This window comes from Aquarana catesbeiana, linkage group LG03 (genome assembly GCF_042186555.1).
Source record: "Aquarana catesbeiana isolate 2022-GZ linkage group LG03, ASM4218655v1, whole genome shotgun sequence".
Taxonomy (NCBI): domain Eukaryota; kingdom Metazoa; phylum Chordata; class Amphibia; order Anura; family Ranidae; genus Aquarana; species Aquarana catesbeiana.
The window spans coordinates 643993339-644012490 of NC_133326.1; the positions used below are offsets into that span (position 1 = coordinate 643993339).

The 19152-nt window shown below is 43.8% G+C and overlaps 1 protein-coding gene across 1 annotated transcript in view; it reads right to left on the reverse strand.

Annotated features, from left to right (window-relative positions):
• Nucleotides 1-18597, reverse strand: part of KEAP1 (kelch like ECH associated protein 1) — a 55119-nt gene extending 36522 nt beyond the window's left edge. Inside the window, exon 1 of the mRNA XM_073622568.1 lies at nucleotides 18458-18597. The gene's annotated coding sequence lies outside the window, so the exon portion shown is untranslated. The remainder of the gene's footprint in view (nucleotides 1-18457) is intronic.
• Nucleotides 18598-19152: the final 555 nt, after the last annotated feature.

The window sequence follows — 19152 nt, forward strand, 5'->3', positions numbered from 1 at the left end:
AGGGCGGAATCCCTCCAAGCAGATCTGCCTGCTCAACAGGGGATCTCTCCGCTGATCCTCGCTGAGCAGGAGGATGACAGGTCCATGTCCGCTCAGCTATACAGAGTGGACATGGACACAGCCTGTTGCTCTTTGGGGTGGTTGAATGTAAACAGACTGTATGTCCATTTCCATCAGATTGTTATCCGATCCGCTGGATGGATGGCGAACGTATCCTCATCCGTCTGCTTTTAGCCGACTGGATGCCCGCAGACACATGTCCAGATGAGGAACAGGCAAGCAAGTGTAAGACTGGCAGGGGGCACGGACAACTACAACCTACGTGTAACTACACCAACGTGTGGTGAACCTGAACTCAAAAAGTGAAGATTTGCTTGGTTATAGGAAACATTTAATGAAGAGTAAACCAACAACCTCTGCCTACTCTGAAGGTTTTGAAAATTTATTTGAAGAGTGTTACAAGAGCTATAAAGTAAAACTGCACAGGGAGATCCTCAGGCAAGTGAAGCAAGTATAAAAATGTACACACATATATATCTTATACTGTCCCAATAAGTGATGGTAGAAGGAGCTCGTGCCTAATAATGTATCCGTGTGCAGATGTGCTCAGACTGAGTGCCCCACATGGATGTGCACTCACCCCTAGAAGTTGACCACCTATCTCTAGTGTGGTCTTTCAAACGTGTGGGGATACCCCTGTAGGAGTCTGTTGGCTGACGTCTCATGCACAAAAATGCCTCATATAGAATGGAAGTGACAGAAAGAAATCCTCATTGCGCAATGCCATTCTAAACGATATATTTAGTTAAGAGGCAATGTAAAATTTCCACTCACATTTCAAAAGTGCCTAAAATCCTGGCACCTGGTGTTTTTAGCAGGCGATTGTATTATGGGGTAATCGGCCCACTCATGGATAACACCGCACTCGGCTTAATTCCCGGGTGTTCGTATGGGTCGAAATATGTCACGATGACGCAGTAAAACTGACGCATTTCAGCCAATCACAGGGCCATCATCAGGAAGTTCTAATTCTGCCATATTGGTTAAGGGCATTTATACCTTTACTTCGAATCTTGCAAATTGATTATATTGATCACCTGCTAGATACTTCGGAGAAGCGTACAATTTAATCTCTACTACAAAGTAGAATTTATGGGCATCAGATTAGTGATATTAACTGAATACCATTATAAAATGTGAAAATATTTATATAAATGAATCGGTAACGAGAAATAAATAGTGAAAGGGCCCTCTGGTGTTTATAAGACAAAATTTGACATTTGAAAATAGTAATTTCTATATGGCCATCTAGTGGCTGAATCGAGATTTGCAATTAATTGTGAATATTTAAAGTGGATGTAAACCCAATGTCATCCTTTCTAAACTACAGCCATAGTGGTTATCTATAAGTATATACACGCCTCCTGTATGTACCTTTACCTGTCAAATGTCTCCCCTCTGTATGTTATGAGACCCGAAAAACTGCAGATTCTGTGGGTGGGTCTTTTGTCTGGAGCTCGGTGGGTGGAGTCGTGATGTCAGTACACTCCCCGCCCACCTCTACAATCCCCTTGTCAATCTCTAACATCCAGTGAAAAGACAGGAAAGTAACCACATGACTTCAGCATGCCAAATCATGCTGAGGTGTGGAACAGCCAATCCTTGCAGAGCTGCTGAAGAAAGGAGTGGGGGTGGGAATGAAAAAATAATGCATGTCTTAGGCTAGTGCACCAGATATGTAAATCACCTGTCACTCACAGCAAGGGGGAGGATTTGACAAAGTTTTTCTCTGTTTGTCAACATTTATCTCACTGAACAATAAGAGAGGATTGCTCAGAGCTGGATTAACTCTTTGTGGCAAGACTGGGCTCAAATGATAGGAAATCTTATACTCTACATTATGACATTAAAAAAAAAAAAAAAAATTGGGTTTACATCCACTTTAAGTGAATTAATAAAGATGTATTAAATAAAATAAAATTTTTTGTGATATCAGATTTAGATATTATACGTTAATTTATATTACATTTGTATTAAGTGACACAGTGTGTTAGGTGACACAATACAGTTTAAAATGTAATACAAACATAAAATTAAAATAAATATTAATGTAAATTAATTGAATATTAAAGGGGTTGTAAAGATGTTTTTTTTTTTTTTTTTTAAAATAACAAACATGTTATACTTACCTTCACTGTGCAGCTCGTTCTGCACAGAGTGGCCCCGAACCTGGTCTTCTGGGGTCCCTCGGCGGCTGTTTCAGCTCCTCCCCGCAAGCATTTACCACCTTCATGCGAGCTCCCTCGCACGGTGGTGAGTGCTTGCGGGCGCGCTCCCGTGATACAGCCGGCGGCTATAGCCGCTCGCTGTATCACTCGGCCCCGCCCCCCGGCGCGCCGCGTCATCGGATGTGATTGACAGCAGCGCGAGCCAATGGCTGCGCTGCTTTCAATCCATCCACTGCAGCCAATCAGCGACCAGGCTGAGCTGCAATGAAGCTGACGAGGACGAGGAGCGAAGATTCGAGGCGTCAGGTAAGTAAAACGGGGGGGCTGGGGGCGGCGGTACTGTCAAAAGTTTTTTCACCTTAATGCATAGAATGCATTAAGGTGAAAAAATTTTTACCTTTACAACCCCTTTAAACCTAATATATCAGATATCTATAGGAACGTTGTTGCTCATTATTAATTAATAGATACCTAGAAAACAGGAGTGGATAATTTAAAATATTAGATAAATTGAGAAAAATATTAAAAATTATTAAAAAAAAAATGAAATCATTAAATAGTCTGTAATAAAGGAGTTGAGATCAAATTCAACGTTTAACTCTAGTGGTGTTACATTTTGGAGTTCAAATATCCATTTTGTCTCGCTCTGGGATATTGTGGCTACCAGTATTTGGGTAGAACTTCTAGGACGCTAACAAAACGAGTCAGTGAGCACATAACTAAATATCCACAATGGATTCCCAAAACACAGTGTGTCCAACCATTTTAGGATCTCGCACACAACAAAGATCCAGCTGCATTGTCCTTTAATGCAATGGACACTATTGATAAACATTGGAGAGGTGCCAATGATATATTATTATAATAATAATACAGGATTTATATAGCGCCAACAGTTTACGCAGCGCTTTACAATATAAAAAGGGGGGACAATACAGTTATAATACAATAAGATACAAGAGGATTAAGAGGGCCCTGCTCAGAAGAGCTTACAATCTGATTATACTAATAATTTATAATATATATATATATATATATATATATATATATATATATATATATATATATATATATATATATATATATATATATATATATATATATATATATATATATATATATATATATATATATATATATATATATATATATATATATATATATATCTCGTATATACTCGAGTATAAGTCGAGGCCATAATTTACCACAAAATGGGAAAAACTTATTGACCCGAGTATATGACGAGGGTGAGAAATGCACAGCTACTGTAAGTGGAAAAGAGGGTCAACAATGCCCATTTGCAGCCTCACTGTGCCCATTTGCATGCCTCCCTGTGCCCATTTGCAGCCATAGGTCCCCCAAACTTCAAACTCGGTAGTTAAGAGTTCCTAGATGCCCCCTAGCTGCAGCCAAAATTTAGGGTCTCTGAACCCAAAGGGTCCCGAAATGACATTGCTGCAGATGGACACAGTTAACCGACTTTAGGGCCCCGTATCTCGGGGGCCGCTTAATGCTAGGAACCCCAAATTTGGTGTGCAAACCCAAAAAATATCCAAAGCGGGAGTTTCTAGCACCAAGTGGCCCCGAGATATAGGGCCCCAAACATCGGTTCAGAAAATGTCAAGCACTTTATTGCAACAAAGAATGACATTTTCCGAACCGATTTTGGGGCCCCGTATCTCGGGGCTACTTAGTGCTAGGAACTCCAGCTTTGGATATGTTGTGGTACCAGTTCTACTGGGTTCGCACACCAAATTTGGGGCTTCTAGCACCAAGTAGCCATGAGATACGGGGCCCCAAAGTCAGTTCGGAAAATGAAATTTTTTGCTGCAGAAAAGAGCTTGACTCGAGTACAAGTCGAGGGGGGCACTTTCAGCACAAAAAAAGTATATAAAATATATAAAATGGATATTTGAACTCTAAACTTTAACACCACTAGGGTTAAACATTGAATTAGATCTCAATTGCTTTATTACAGACTATGATTTAATGCTTTATATTTTTCTCAACTGATCTAATATTTTAAAATTATCCACTCCTGTTTTATAGGTATCAATTAATGAGCAACAAAGTTCCTACAGATCTCATATTAGGTTTAATATTCAATTAATTCACATTAATATTTATATTTTTTTAATATATAATTTAAATTTTGTGTCACTTAATACAAATGTAATATAAATAAATTTAACATATAATTTATAAATCTGATATTAAATTTTATTTTATCAAATACATCTTTATTAATTCACTTAAAGCGGAGTTCCAATAAAGAATAAAAATTAAAAGTCAGCAGCTACAAATACTGCAGCTCCTGACTTTTAATAATCAGACACTTACCTGTCCCAGGGTCCAGCGATGCGGGGGAACGAAGCCCCGCTCATCTCCCCTCCTCTCTGCGGTGTCGACGTTGTCACTGTAGGCACACACTGCGTATGCGCGAGCCGCGCTGTGACTGGCTGGGCAATCATCTGGGACCTGTGACGTGTCCCAGATTGCCAAGATGGAGGGGGGGAGGCGATCTCGGAGCCCCGGGAAGGAAGTGGGATCTGGAACCCTTTAAAAAGAGTGTTTCTGCTCCCCTCCCCAAAAAAAATAAAAATGACATGCTAAATGTGGTACGTCAGGGGGTCACCTTCCCTTAAAACAGAAGTTGCATTTTTGGGTGGAACTCCGCTTTAAGTATTCACAATTAATTGCAAATCTACATTCAACCACTAGATGGCCATATTGAAATTACTATTTTCAAATGTCATTTGTCTAATGACGACCAAAAGGCCCTTTTATTATATCTCATTACGGATTCCTTTATATAAACATTGTCACATTTATAAATGGTATCTAGTTAATATCACTAATCTGATGTCCATAGATGCTACTTTGTAGTAGAGATTAGATTGTACGCTTCCCTGAAGTATCTAGCAGGTGATCAATATAATCAATTTACGAGATTCTAAGTGTAAATATGGCAAAATTAGTCATCGCGACATACTTCCGCCCATACGAACACCCGGGAATCGAGCCGAACGCCGAGAGCGGTGTTATCCATAAGTGGACCGATTTCCCCAGAATACAATCACCTGCTAAAAACACCAGGTGCCAGGATTTTAGGCATTTTCAAAATGTGAGTGGAAATTTTACATTGTTTTTAACTAAATAGTTTATAATGGCATTGCGCAATGAGGATTTCTGTCATTTCCATTCCATCCGTCCTCTATGAGGCATTTTTCTGCATGAGACGTCAGCCAACAGACTTCTACAGGGGTATCCCCAACATGCACTAGAGATAGGTGGTCAACTTCTAGGAGTGAGTGCACACAGTCTGAGCACATGTGCACACGGATACGTTATTAGGCACGAGCACCTTATATCATCACTTATTGGAATTGTATAAGATATATATGTGTATACATTACCTTACCCTACACTAAGCGCAGCAAATTGTTTTTTTATATTGTTTATTGCTTTTAGCAATTTTTTTCTTACTGCAGCTGGTGTATTGTTCTGAAATCTACCTGAATATTTTTAATTATCCAAAAGGCGCTAAGGTTTAATTTTTCAAGTAAAGCGAGTACCTGGCCGCTTGACCAAAACAATAGGCTTTTAAGCTCCAGTCCTTGCCATGTAAGGACCTCCCAAACATTTTACATAAAAACTCATTCACTTAAGAATTTACATAAGCAACACATCAATTGCAAGTGGCAAATCCCCGCCACTACCAAGAAGGTCCACCCAAGAAGGTCACCTGCACACACAGTGCAGGACAAGGCAATGTAAGTCGGTAAAAGATCAGCTATAGGAAGACCGGCTATAGGAAGATCACAAACAATATAGTTACCTGGTTCCGAGCACCACCCTCAGTTAGGAAGGTTAAAAAAAACTCAGCTGCAGGAGATAATGTAAAGTTAAAAATGTTTAGTGATCTGACATTAACAGAGTTTCCCAGATACTATTATCCATTAACTGACTTTCCTGTCAGATATTCTCTGACTGTCCTTGTTTTTATAGCCCTTCTTGCCTAGTAACCTAGATCAGGGACAGACAACCCTGAAAAGGTCTACCTGAAAGAGATTAAAGATAACCAAGGTGCAGGGTGCATTTTTAGGATGATTGGGTAGCAAAGCCCCAATCATCCTAAAAAAAGGGAAGGTTTGAAAATTTATGGAGCCAAAGTGCAGGAGTCGGAAGTACGCAATGCACATTGCAGAGGTCAGTAATACGCAACGCAGCACTAGGGCCTTGGGTTCGAATCCCAACCATAACACTACGTGTCTGGAGTTTGCATGTTCTCCCTGAGCCTGCGTGGGTTTCCTCCGGGTACTCTGGTTTTCGTCCACACTCCTAAGACATGCTGTAAGCCTCGATTCACACCAGAGGCGGCACGACTTGCAGGTCGCCTCACCTCACCGAGGCGACCTGCACACGACTGCCCGGGCGACTTGCAATACGACTTCTGTATAGAAGTCTATGCAAGTCGCCCCCAAAGTCGTACAGGAACCTTTTTCTAAGTCGGAGCGACGCAGAACGGTTCCATTGTACTGAACGGGACGCTACTTGTCAGGCGACCTAGGTCGCCTGACAAGTCGTCCTAGTGTGAACCGAGCCTTAGGATAACTGGCTTCTGAATTAATTAGCCCTAGTATATGAATGAGAGTTGGGGACCTTCGATTGTAAGCTCTTTGAGGGCAGGGACCAATGTGAATGTATATATTATACACACTCACCGGCCACTTTATTAGGTACATCTGTTCAATTGCTTGGTAACAAATTGCTAATCAGCCAATCACATGGCAGCAACTCAGTGCATTTAGGCATCTAGACGTGGTGAGGACGATTTGCTGAAGTTCAAACCAAATCAGAATGGGGAAGAAAGGGTATTTAAGTGACTGTGAACGTGGCATGGTTGTTGGTGCCAGATGGGCTGCTCTGAGTATTTCAAAAACTGTTGATCTACTGGGATTTTCACACACAACCGTCTCTAGGGTTTACAGAAAATGGTCCGAAAATATCCAGCGAGCGGCAGTTGTGTGGATGAAAATGCCCTGTTGATGTGAGAGATAAGAGGAGAATGGGCAAACTGGTCATAGAAAGATGATGATAGAAAAACAGTAACTCAAATAACCACTCGTTACAACCAAGGTATGCAGAATACCATCTCTGAGTGCACAACACATAGAACCTTGAAGCAGATGCGTTACAGCAGCAGAAGACCACCCTGGGTTCTACTCCTGTCAGCCAAGAACAGGAAACTGAGGCTACAATTCACACAGGCTCACCAAAATTGTACAAAAGAAGATGGAAATCTGTTGACTGGTCTGATGAGTCTTGATTTTAGCTGCGACATTCAGATGGTAGCGTCAAAATTTGCGTTAAACAACATGAAAGCATGGATCCATCCTGCCTTGTATCAATGGTTCAGGCTGGTGGTGGTGGTGTAATGGTGTGGGGGAATATTTTCTTGGCAAACTTTGGGCCCCTTAGAACCAATTGTTGCTGACCATGTCCATCCCTTTATGACTACAGTGTACTCATCTTCTGATGGCTCCTTCCAGCACGATAATGCAGCATGTCACAAAAGGTCAAATCATCTCGAACTGGTTTCATGAACATGACAATGAGGTCCAGTACAGGCGGTCCCCAGGTTACAAACAAACATCCAACATACAAATGGAGGAAGACCACAGGAAGCGAGAGGGAAATCTCCCCCTAGGAAGGGAAGGGAAATTTACTCCTGTAAGAGTTATCATGGGGGGAAAAAAAAAAAAAAAAAGTGTCTCCACTGATGCTTTATCACCAATCCTTGTTTCCACAACCCAAAATAATATAAAATATATATATATATATATATATATATATATATATATATATATATATATATATATATATATATATATATATATATATATATATATATATATATATATATATATATATATATATATATATATATATATATACACATACATACATACATACATACACACACACACACACACACACACATGGCGGTAGAGGAAGTTCTCCCTGGCTGTGTCATTTGACAGTCTAGGAGGAATATAGGTCTTCCTTTGACTCTGCAATGCCTATTGCTGCTCTAATCCAAGGTCTCAAAGGTGGCGGGCAGAGTCATGACCGAGCAGTTGCCGAACCCAGACCTAGATAAGCAGTTTTCACTCTTATTTGCTACCTACAAGTTGTTATTCACGTCCATAAATCTCTGTTACAGCTCAGGAATTGCTGTCCTACCACGTTACCCTTTGCACCCCCCCTGTTTTCCGATGTGTCAATGCTCTGTACAAACTCAGAGACTGGCCATGGTATTTTTATTTCAAGAAGCAGAATGTGTCAAACAGCAATAATTTCAAGAGTCCAGGAACAATCCAGAATAGGGCAGTATTCTTCAAAATACTACATTTACTTATCTACTGCCGTTTAAATATTCTACAAGGCAAAACTGGTTTAGGTTACACTTTCACTACACTTTGAAAATGTGACTGCGAACGTGAGCCATGTGCAATCACAGAGAACAGAAAAGGACAGTGTGTTACAAGAACAAGATGGAAACTGTGGGGAAGCTGATCGATTGCTGTGGTCAAGAGATATTTACACTCATTTTTTGCATGGTTAAAATACTTCCAATGTTGGTAAAAAGGAATGTCAATTAGTATCTGCAACTGAGCAGTTCACGCCTCAGTGCTCCTTATTATAAAACGGTCTACAAGAATAGGTTTACAAATGGTTAAAAATACCCCTGCCCCCAGTAAACTGTGCCAACCACCTTCCCCCTATAGTTCTGCAGGAGTAACAGCTCATACAAATCTATGGCACATTACTGCAGCCCAGTACTATTTTTTTTTCAGCCGTGGAGCTGTCAGAGGAGGTAAGGACATGAGAGTGCAAATAGAGAGGCAAGTAAGGACCCGCACATGTGGAACAGTTTACTGTATTGAGAGGCGGCTTTCTTTTTTTAACCAGTTGCCGCCCATGTAACATGTGATGTGGCAAAACGGGTGGCCTTTAAACGCCCCCACGTCGCACATGTCACTGGGCGGGTGATGAGAGTAGGCTCACGGTGTGCTCCCGGCACAGAGACAAAGCTGTCAAACACAGCTCTCGGTCCTCACTAACGATCAGTAGCCGGCTAGATTGGCTCCTGATCATGTGACCACTGTAACAGCCAATCACAGTGGTAACTGATCTTTCCCATCCCCAGGCCTTCAGAACTTTTTACAGGGACGCGGTGGTGGCGGGAAGGGATTTATTAGTGAACCAGTCCCTCAAAGTATACCTATACCTAAACAATTAAACTTTTCTTCTTTTCTCCCTTTGGTCTTAAAGGCCAAGTAGAGCTGCACGATTCTGGCCAAAATGAGAATCATGATTTTTTTGCTTAGAATAAAAAGATCACGATTCTCGCAACGTAAAATCTTTCACATTATACAAAAAAAAAAAAAAAAAAAAAAAAAAAAAAAGAAAAAGGCCAACTTTACTGGTTAGTTTTTTTTTATTCATTATAGTAATATATTTTTTTTTTAAATTGCATTTGAAAGACCGCTGCACAAATACAGTGTGACATAAAATATTGCAACAACCACCATTTTATTCTCTAGGATGTCTACTAAAAATATATATATACTATATATATATATATATATATATATATATATATATATATATATATATATATATATATATATATATATATATATATATATATATATATATATATATATATATATATATATATATATATATATATATATATATATATATATATATATATAATGTTTGGGGGCTCCAAGTAATTTTCTAGCAAAAAAAAAAAAATGATTTTAACTTGAAACCAACAAATGTCAGAAAAAGGTTTAGTGTTTAAAGCAGGGTTCCACCCAAATTTTGAACATTATCTCTATGCATTCTTTTCCTTGCCTAGATGCTGACATGCTGTGTAAAAAAATTTAAATCGCCGTAATTACCTTTTTTTTCTAATCTTCTTAGCACTTCCTGGTTTTCCTCCCATGGGAGTAGGCGTGTTTCTAGCCTCTCCCAGACCTCCCACAGTCCCCTGGGAGCTAGTCTCAGGCTTCCCAGCATGCATTGTGCAACAGCGTCATCACAACATCTCGGTGAATGCTGGGAGCACAGCATTCACCGCATCCAGGAAATACATGCTTGTGGGCTTCAAATGCCGACAATGAAGATGGAAACCGCCTTCAGTGAATTTTATAAGTTATTCTTTACAACGAAATCGGACACAGGCGGACTTATTACACAGAACATGTGAGTAGATAATCATGAGAAGAAAAGTTTGTGAATGAACTCCAAAAAAAAAAAAAAACGATAGATAGGTGGACCCCCGCTTTAAGTGATTAAACTTTTTTCACTTACACACAAAGTCTATTCCATTGACAAATTGTTACAATGTTTATACTTAAGTTCAACTGATAAAGAATGTTGTGATTCTTGGCAGACTGTCTGGTTTTTCTCTTCCTTTCTTTTGATGGCTGTGGCTTCAGAAGAGCAGAGAGAATTCTTTGTATAGAAAGAATTGTGAAACACTTTAGTCAAGATCGTGATAACGATTCTTGACGATTAATTGTGCAGTTCTAGGGCCAAGTTCACTTTTTTTCCCCCCCTTCTAAATTCCAGCTCCCCTATGTACCAATATACCATTCATGTACTTCTCTTGCAGAAATAAAACAGCTTTCCATTTATTCTACACTCGCTGAGACTGAAAAAAAAAAACAAAAAAAAACTGGCAGCTCAGGTTGGAGCCATTGTACTAACACAATCCAATGTTAGTACAGCGATCTCCCATGTTGTGCTATAGTGTTTTTACAGACAGATGGCCCCCCGCCATTGGCTGAGAGAACTGGTCAGCAGACCCTTTTCCAGTCATGACCCATCAAAAGATGCTGGCCGTTCGGCCATCGGACGAGCTACCATCCACAAGGGCCGAATGTTGGCGGGTTTCTATTGAACTGGCCGATTCGGTCTGACATTCAGTCCATGTGTACTACTAGGTTTTAGAATGTGGTTGCCAGTAGATTTAGAATTCGTTTTAGGCTTCATGTACACGGGACGTTTTTACAACCTCTCCTGAACGATTTAACTTTGCAGATAGTAACCCACGTTTAAAAACGTCTGTTTTGCCGCATTTACATGTCGCGTTTGCATTTAGAAAAAACATTTTTTTTCTCAAAATAGCCAAAAATGAAAAACGCCTGTAAACTAAAACGTGGCTAAACGCGAGTTACCGCGTTTAGCACTTGAAATGCCTCTAAACTCAGCTTAACCCATTTTTTTGCATTCCAAAATAAGCCTCTAAACTCAACTGCCTAGAAACGACCCTGTGTACATGTACTGAGAAGATAACAGAGAGGAGGTCAGGGGCAATTGAAAAAAAATGCCCAACTGCTCCTAAACGTCCATTTAGCAGCAGCAGTGTACATGAGGCCTAAGGCTGAACTTCTACCTTGAGGCTGGGGTCACATCTCTGTGCGGAGCAGCTTACAACAGGGACCTGGTGCATCCCCATTCACCGTTTAATGTCCGAATTTTGGGCTGAATGTGGACCTGAAATGGACCAGAAAACGCACAGGACTCTTGTGGAACTCACTCCGCAGCCGTCCTAGAGCTGTGTGAATTGGCTCCATTGAGAGCCGGTCACAGGCTCCTAACATGAGAATTGGATGCGCGCAGAAATCCGCATCCAATGCGCAATAGTGTGAACCCAGCCTCAGTCTCCTACAAGCCGGGAGCTTATTATCAACTGACCTCAGATTAACAATGACGATTAATGAATTTTGTGAGACTGCTCTGCTTTGTATCTACACAACTAAAATAAAACTTTCAAAAATAGAAGCTGCAACATTACACAAAAATGTACGTCTCAGACACCATCCTGGAGAGGTCTTTGTGCCAAACATGTGCAATTACTCTCGCTGATGGCATACAGACCTTTTCGGAAGTTGATATTATTAGACTATGCATCCACAGGTTGGCATTCTAATATTAGAGACACATTAGGTTGCAACATATAAAATGATATCAGAAGCCAGCCCAGCACCAAAGCATGGAAGGTTTCCATGATGCACTTAACTGACAGCAAGGAATGGAATTCTCCTCTAGATTGATGCCAGACGCTGGCAATCTTTAGGCATTGCACCTAAAGATCCTGTCACGTCTACAGCAGTCTCAAAAATTTGGAGGGGGTCTTAAAACCATTTACTTGTCAAACTTGGCTGCATGTTTGAAAAGACTTTACAGGAAATGTATTATTCATTAGGGATGAATAAATTGATCTGCAAATAAAATTGAAAAGGTTTTCTTTCCGCTTGTTTATTCATGAAGATTTGTCCAATCTTCAGAGAACCATACGATATAGTCATTACAATTACATGGAGAGTCATACAACTCAGGAATAAAAACACCAGACAAACATGTGTAATAGGTGAAACAAACTTGACGACCGTATAGGGTGGTGACTTGGTGCCTTGCGGGGAGGGATCCAGCATGAACCCAAAATGTGCATGTGGATGATTTGTTTCTATTGTTGAGTATTAGAAACAAAATTCTATAGAGAGACGGTGACTGTATGGTTGGATTTTAACCACTGCCAGCCCTTTGGACGTACCTGTATGTCCTCAGGTAAAAGCAGCTATCATGGCTGCAGTTGCATTCATGACCCTGGTATCAAGATTTTCAGCCAACAGTAGGCTTTACTGTAAAAGTGATCTGAATGACGCTACACCTTCCTGATCACTTTTACAGGGGTGGGAACAACCCCCATCGCTTTTCCCAGGCTCTCCAGTTCCACCGGGAAGCCAAGCACTTGCACTTGCAGTTTTGATACTTTGTTTACTGGCCATTAACAGCCAGGCGAACATCTGATCAAACAATCTTGATTTGATCAGATGCTTTGGATGGATCAGGGTATTCTAGACCTCTGATCTCTCAACAAAGAGTACCGGTCACCACCCCAGCTATCACAAGGGATATTGTTCATCCCCTGTGAAAGCAATAAAGTTGAGAAAAAAAAAGAAAGAAAAAAAAAGTGTAAAAAATATAAATATAATATATATATTTAAAAAAAAAAAAAAAAGTAAAGGAAAGTGCCCCTCTGTGCTCACGTGCAAATATGCATGTAGGGTCCCAAACGCATATGTAAACAGTGAGTGCATCACACATGTGAGTTAACACGGTGAACATCAGTGAGAGAGCAGTAATTCTAGCACCAGAGCCCACATTTAAAGTGGAAGTCCACCCCAACACTAAAATCGCTACATCTATAGACATCCACAATCTAACACTAACCGGTCTAGCCCTGTAAAGTAGAAATCAGTATACATACCTTTTTTGAAGCTGGTCCAGTCTCCAGCAGCGGAAGCTCATCAGAGGACACAGCTGAAAACGGCTGGAAAATGAATGGGAAGTGACTTCACCCATAGACTTACTATGGAGCTTCCGTTGTCAGCTGGCTCCTCTGCACCCACCTCCACAGTGAAGCCACAGCTGACAGCTCAGCGTGGGATCGGCTTCAGAAAAAGGAATGTATACGGATTTCTTCTTTACAGGGTTAGATAGGTTAGTGTTAGATTGTGGATGTCTGTAGATACAGAGATGTTAGTGTTAGGCTGGACTTATCCTTTAAATCTAAACTGGTAAACGCTTTTAAAAGCGTCGGCTATGGAGATTTTTAATTTATTTTATTTTTCTAGGTACCGTGGTTTATCACTATTTCTTGTAATTTTTTTAATCTTGACATTTTTGGCATCTATTTACTCGGTGCAACATCATCTTTTATATTTTACCACACAATTGTGTATTTTGCTGCAAATTTGAGACAAATAAAAAAAAGTTATTCTCCAGGGCCTCAGCCTTCACAAAATGTTTGTTCTAAGTAATTTTTTTTTTTTTTTTGCTAAAAAAAACAACTGTCAGAATGGGGAAATGACAAGTAGTAGTTAATCCCTGCCATTTCTTCTTTTACAAGATGTACATTCGTGGATCATCTATTCAGATACTGTAAAGTGCACAGACGTACAACTCAAATCGCTCAATCCCATTTTCCATCGCGATTGGTCTGACTCTTCTAGCAGAAGAGACCACAGTAATGATTTCTTATTCTCAGCTACTGACGTGTAATAACTGAGTTACTGATGCACATTGCTCCTATTTTTTTTTTCTTCCAAGCTGTGTAAAGTTGGACCACCCTGCAAGTTTTTATACTTCTGGCATATGAAGCCATTCACTTCTAGTCACGCTCCCTCTGAAGCAAGTATCAACAGGCATCCTCTCCCCCCCTTCTAAATATACGACAACATTTCATATCCATATAACCTCAATATATCAAAATGGGCTTCAGTGAACACACATTGGAAAAAAAACAAAACAAAAGTAACAAGTTTTATTTTTCCCCGCATAGCTTACTATACATGATGGTATTTGAGCACACAAAAGGTCATGATATAAGTATACAGTTTCTGCCACAGCCTGTATATCAGAAGATTTCTGAGGTCTAATCCAGGTTTTTTTTTTTTTTTTTTAAATAATAAACTTAAAAGTGGAGCTTAACCCAAAAGGGGAAGTTCTGCTTTAAGCACTCCTCCCCCCACCCCCTCCCAGTTCACATGTAGGTTTTTATTTGGGGGGGGGTACCTAGTTTTGACAGGTACCCTCTCCCTCCTCCGCTCAGAAGTTCTCCTCTCCCTCCCTGCAGTCATCTGGGACACGTCACAGGTCCCAGATGACTGCCGTATCATTCCGGACAAGCAGCGCGACTCGCACACCCGGCTGTGAAGCCGAAAGCTGACGCACCCAGGTGCCCACCGATGAAATGCCGATGCGATAAAAGGGAGGCAAACGTTGGCGCGGGTGCGCACACTGCTGGCTTCTGGGACAGGTGAGTGTACGTTTATTAAAAGTCAGCAGCTATTGACTTTTAATAAACGTAGAAATGACTGGAGCTCATCTTTAAATAACTTTTCTAGAATATTTGCAATTAAACCCAGTCTGGTTTGTTTTTCTGTCTCTCACTGAAAGTGTACTAGACACACAAACACTTCACACAACCGTGATGACTAAGTTGGAGCATAACATTTTAACATGGATCTGTTCCCAGGAATAGCTCTGACTCAGCCTTTAACACTATTTCCCACCATGCCACATTCTTTCTAGTTTCTGGTCTACCTGTCCTAACCAGGTACAACTCAACTATTGTGTCACCTCCTATACAGTATACGTGCTGCACTGTCATCCTATGCTGGGGGTATAGGATTGTATATATGGAGGCGGTGTGTGTTTTTTTTTCTATTGGTTGAACTGGAAGTGTCTTTTTTCATCCAGACTTACTATGTAACGGCTCTATAAAATCTGTACATTATAATCCTGTCATTCCCAACTGGTTACTTTCCTTTCTGGTCTAACCAATACCTACTCTGCTAGCCACACAAATCACCCTTTTAAAGCTTCACACTAGCCATTTATCCACTGGTATTGGGGTTATTCCATCCTCGCAAACTACCCTGTCCTACCGCAGCCTGCCTGTCCACCTCTACCCTGTCCTACCGCAGCCTGCCTGTCCACCTCTACCCTGTCCTACCGCAGCCTGCCTGTCCACCTCTACCCTGTCCTACCGCAGCCTGCCTGTCCACCTCTACCCTGTCCTACCGCAGCCTGCCTGTCCACCTCTACCCTGTCCTACCGCAGCCTGCCTGTCCACCTCTACCCTGTCCTACCGCAGCCTGCCTGTCCACCTCTACCCTGTCCTACCGCAGCCTGCCTGTCCACCTCTACCCTGTCCTACCGCAGCCTGCCTGTCCACCTCTACCCTGTCCTACCGCAGCCTGCCTGTCCACCTCTACCCTGTCCTACCGCAGCCTGCCTGTCCACCTCTACCCTGTCCTACCGCAGCCTGCCTGTCCACCTCCACCCTGTCCTACCGCAGCCTGCCTGTCCACCTCTACCCTGTCCTACCGCAGCCTGCCTGTCCACCTCCACCCTGTCCTACCGCAGCCTGCCTGTCCACCTCCACCCTGTCCTACCGCAGCCTGCCTGTCCACCTCCACCCTGTCCTACCGCAGCCTGCCTGTCCACCTCCACCCTGTCCTACCGCAGCCTGCCTGTCCACCTCCACCCTGTCCTACCGCAGCCTGCCTGTCCACCTCCACCCTGTCCTACCGCAGCCTGCCTGTCCACCTCCACCCTGTCCTACCGCAGCCTGCCTGTCCACCTCCACCCTGTCCTACCGCAGCCTGCCTGTCCACCTCCACCCTGTCCTACCGCAGCCTGCCTGTCCACCTCCACCCTGTCCTACCGCAGCCTGCCTGTCCACCTCCACCCTGTCCTACCGCAGCCTGCCTGTCCACCTCCACCCTGTCCTACCGCAGCCTGCCTGTCCACTGTTACCCTGTCCTACCGCAGCCTGCCTGTCCACTGTTACCCTGTCCTACCGCAGCCTGCCTGTCCACTGTTACCCTGTCCTACCGCAGCCTGCCTGTCCACTGTTACCCTGTCCTACCGCAGCCTGCCTGTCCACCTCCACCCTGTCCTACCGCAGCCTGTCTGTCCACTGTTACCCTGTGCTACCGCAGCCTGCCTGTCCACCTCTACCCTGTGCTACCGCAGCCTGCCTGTCCACCTCTACCCTGTGCTACCGCAGCCTGCCTGTCCACCTCTACCCTGTGCTACCGCAGCCTGCCTGTCCACCTCTACCCTGTGCTACCGCAGCCTGCCTGTCCACCTCTACCCTGTGCTACCGCAGCCTGCCTGTCCACCTCTACCCTGTGCTACCGCAGCCTGCCTGTCCACCTCTACCCTGTGCTACCGCAGCCTGCCTGTCCACCTCTACCCTGTGCTACCGCAGCCTGCCTGTCCACCTCTACCCTGTGCTACCGCAGCCTGCCTGTCCACCTCTACCCTGTGCTACCGCAGCCTGCCTGTCCACCTCTACCCTGTGCTACCGCAGCCTGCCTGTCCACCTCTACCCTGTGCTACCGCAGCCTGCCTGTCCACCTCTACCCTGTGCTACCGCAGCCTGCCTGTCCACCTCTACCCTGTCCTACCGCAGCCTGCCTGTCCACCTCCACCCTGTCCTACCGCAGCCTGCCTGTCCACTGTTACCCTGTCCTACCGCAGCCTGCCTGTCCACTGTTACCCTGTCCTACCGCAGCCTGCCTGTCCACTGTTACCCTGTCCTACCGCAGCCTGCCTGTCCACTGTTACCCTGTCCTACCGCAGCCTGCCTGTCCACTGTTACCCTGTCCTACCGCAGCCTGCCTGTCCACTGTTACCCTGTCCTACCGCAGCCTGCCTGTCCACCGTTACCCTGTCCTACCGCAGCCTGCCTGTCCACTGTTACCCTGTCCTACCGCAGCCTGCCTGTCCACCTCCACCCTGTCCTAACGCAGCCTGCCTGTCCACCTCCACCCTGTCCTACTGCAGCCTGCCTGTCCACCTCCACCCTGTCCTACCGCAGCCTGCCTGTCCACCTCCACCCTGTCCTACCGCAGCCTGCCTGTCCACCTCCACCCTGTCCTACCGCAGTCTGCCTGTCCACCTCTACCCTGCCTGTCCACCTCTACCCAGTCCTACCGCAGCCTGCCTGTCCACCGCTACCCTGTCCTACCGCAGCCTGCCCACCCACCGTTATTCTTTCTTGCCACGGCCTGCCTTGTCCACTATTACTGTTTCCTGCCACACCACTACCCTGTCCTACTACATGCTGCCTGTCCACTACTACATGGCCCTACCATAGCCTACCCATCCATCACTACTCTGCCCTACCACAGCCTTCTCATCCACCGTTCTTGTCACAGCCTGCCTGTCCACTACTACCCTGTGCTACCACAGCCTGCCAGTCCATGCTACTCTATCCTACTACAGCCTGCCCACTGTGTCCTAATACAACCTGCCTGCCCACTACAGCTGTCCACTTTCAGCCTGCTCTCTATCACTCTGTCCTACCACATGCTGCCCACTACTCGCCAGTCCTACCCCAGCTTGGCTGCCATCACCTGACCTGTCACTTCCTGCCATACCATCTCCTTCCTAGTCATTCCTCCAGCAGTGTATACCGAGAACCTTCCCCAGCCCGGAGTCCGCTCAGATCTCCTCTTCATTCTTGTCCCCCCCCCCCCCCCCCCCCCCTTTTATCTTCTCTTCGCTCTAACCAGCGGATCTGCCCCTTCCCGTCACCTCACCCACACATACTCGCCCCGATCTCTTACCGGCCCCCGGAGCTTCTCTCCACCGCCCACGCCATAGTCTTCAGCAGTCACCGTGACTAAGCAGCAGGACCCAGCAGCGTCACAATAAGAGGTCAGGGGCGGGGCTCCGGTCGTCATTGCAGACAGCTGGGCGGGCGTTGAACGTCACGGGATTAAAGGGGGCGTTCTGAGTGGCTGGAGCGGAGAGGGGGCGGGAACGTTCGGGGAAGTGAAAGTTCAAGCTGAGCAGCTGATCCTCATGAGACCAGACTGAGCACAGCGCTCCTGTTTACTAATACTGGCCTCAGTCCCATTCTGCTACACTACTTCTATGCCATAGCTCCCAACTGTCCCTGATTTGATGCAATGTCCCTCCCTCCTCCTCATCGGTCCCTCATTGTGGTCTGATCTATATAGTTGTATATAAAAGGCACTTTATCTTTCAAAAAGTTTTTTCCAGTGCTAAACCTTCCATCCAAATACAGCTACAATTAAATCAAGTATCCAAATTCTAAAATTGCTGCATTTGTAAATTTAAAAAGCCAATATAAAGGAATAGTAGTGGTAAAAAAAAAAAAAAGCCCTTGTAGATTTAATTAACCTTTTTTTCTTGGTTAATTCTCCTTTAAGGGGGTGTGGCAGGGGGGCGTGTCCTATGCCTACATATATTTTTCTAGTAGGTGTCCCTCATTCCCATCTCAAAATGTTGGGAGGTA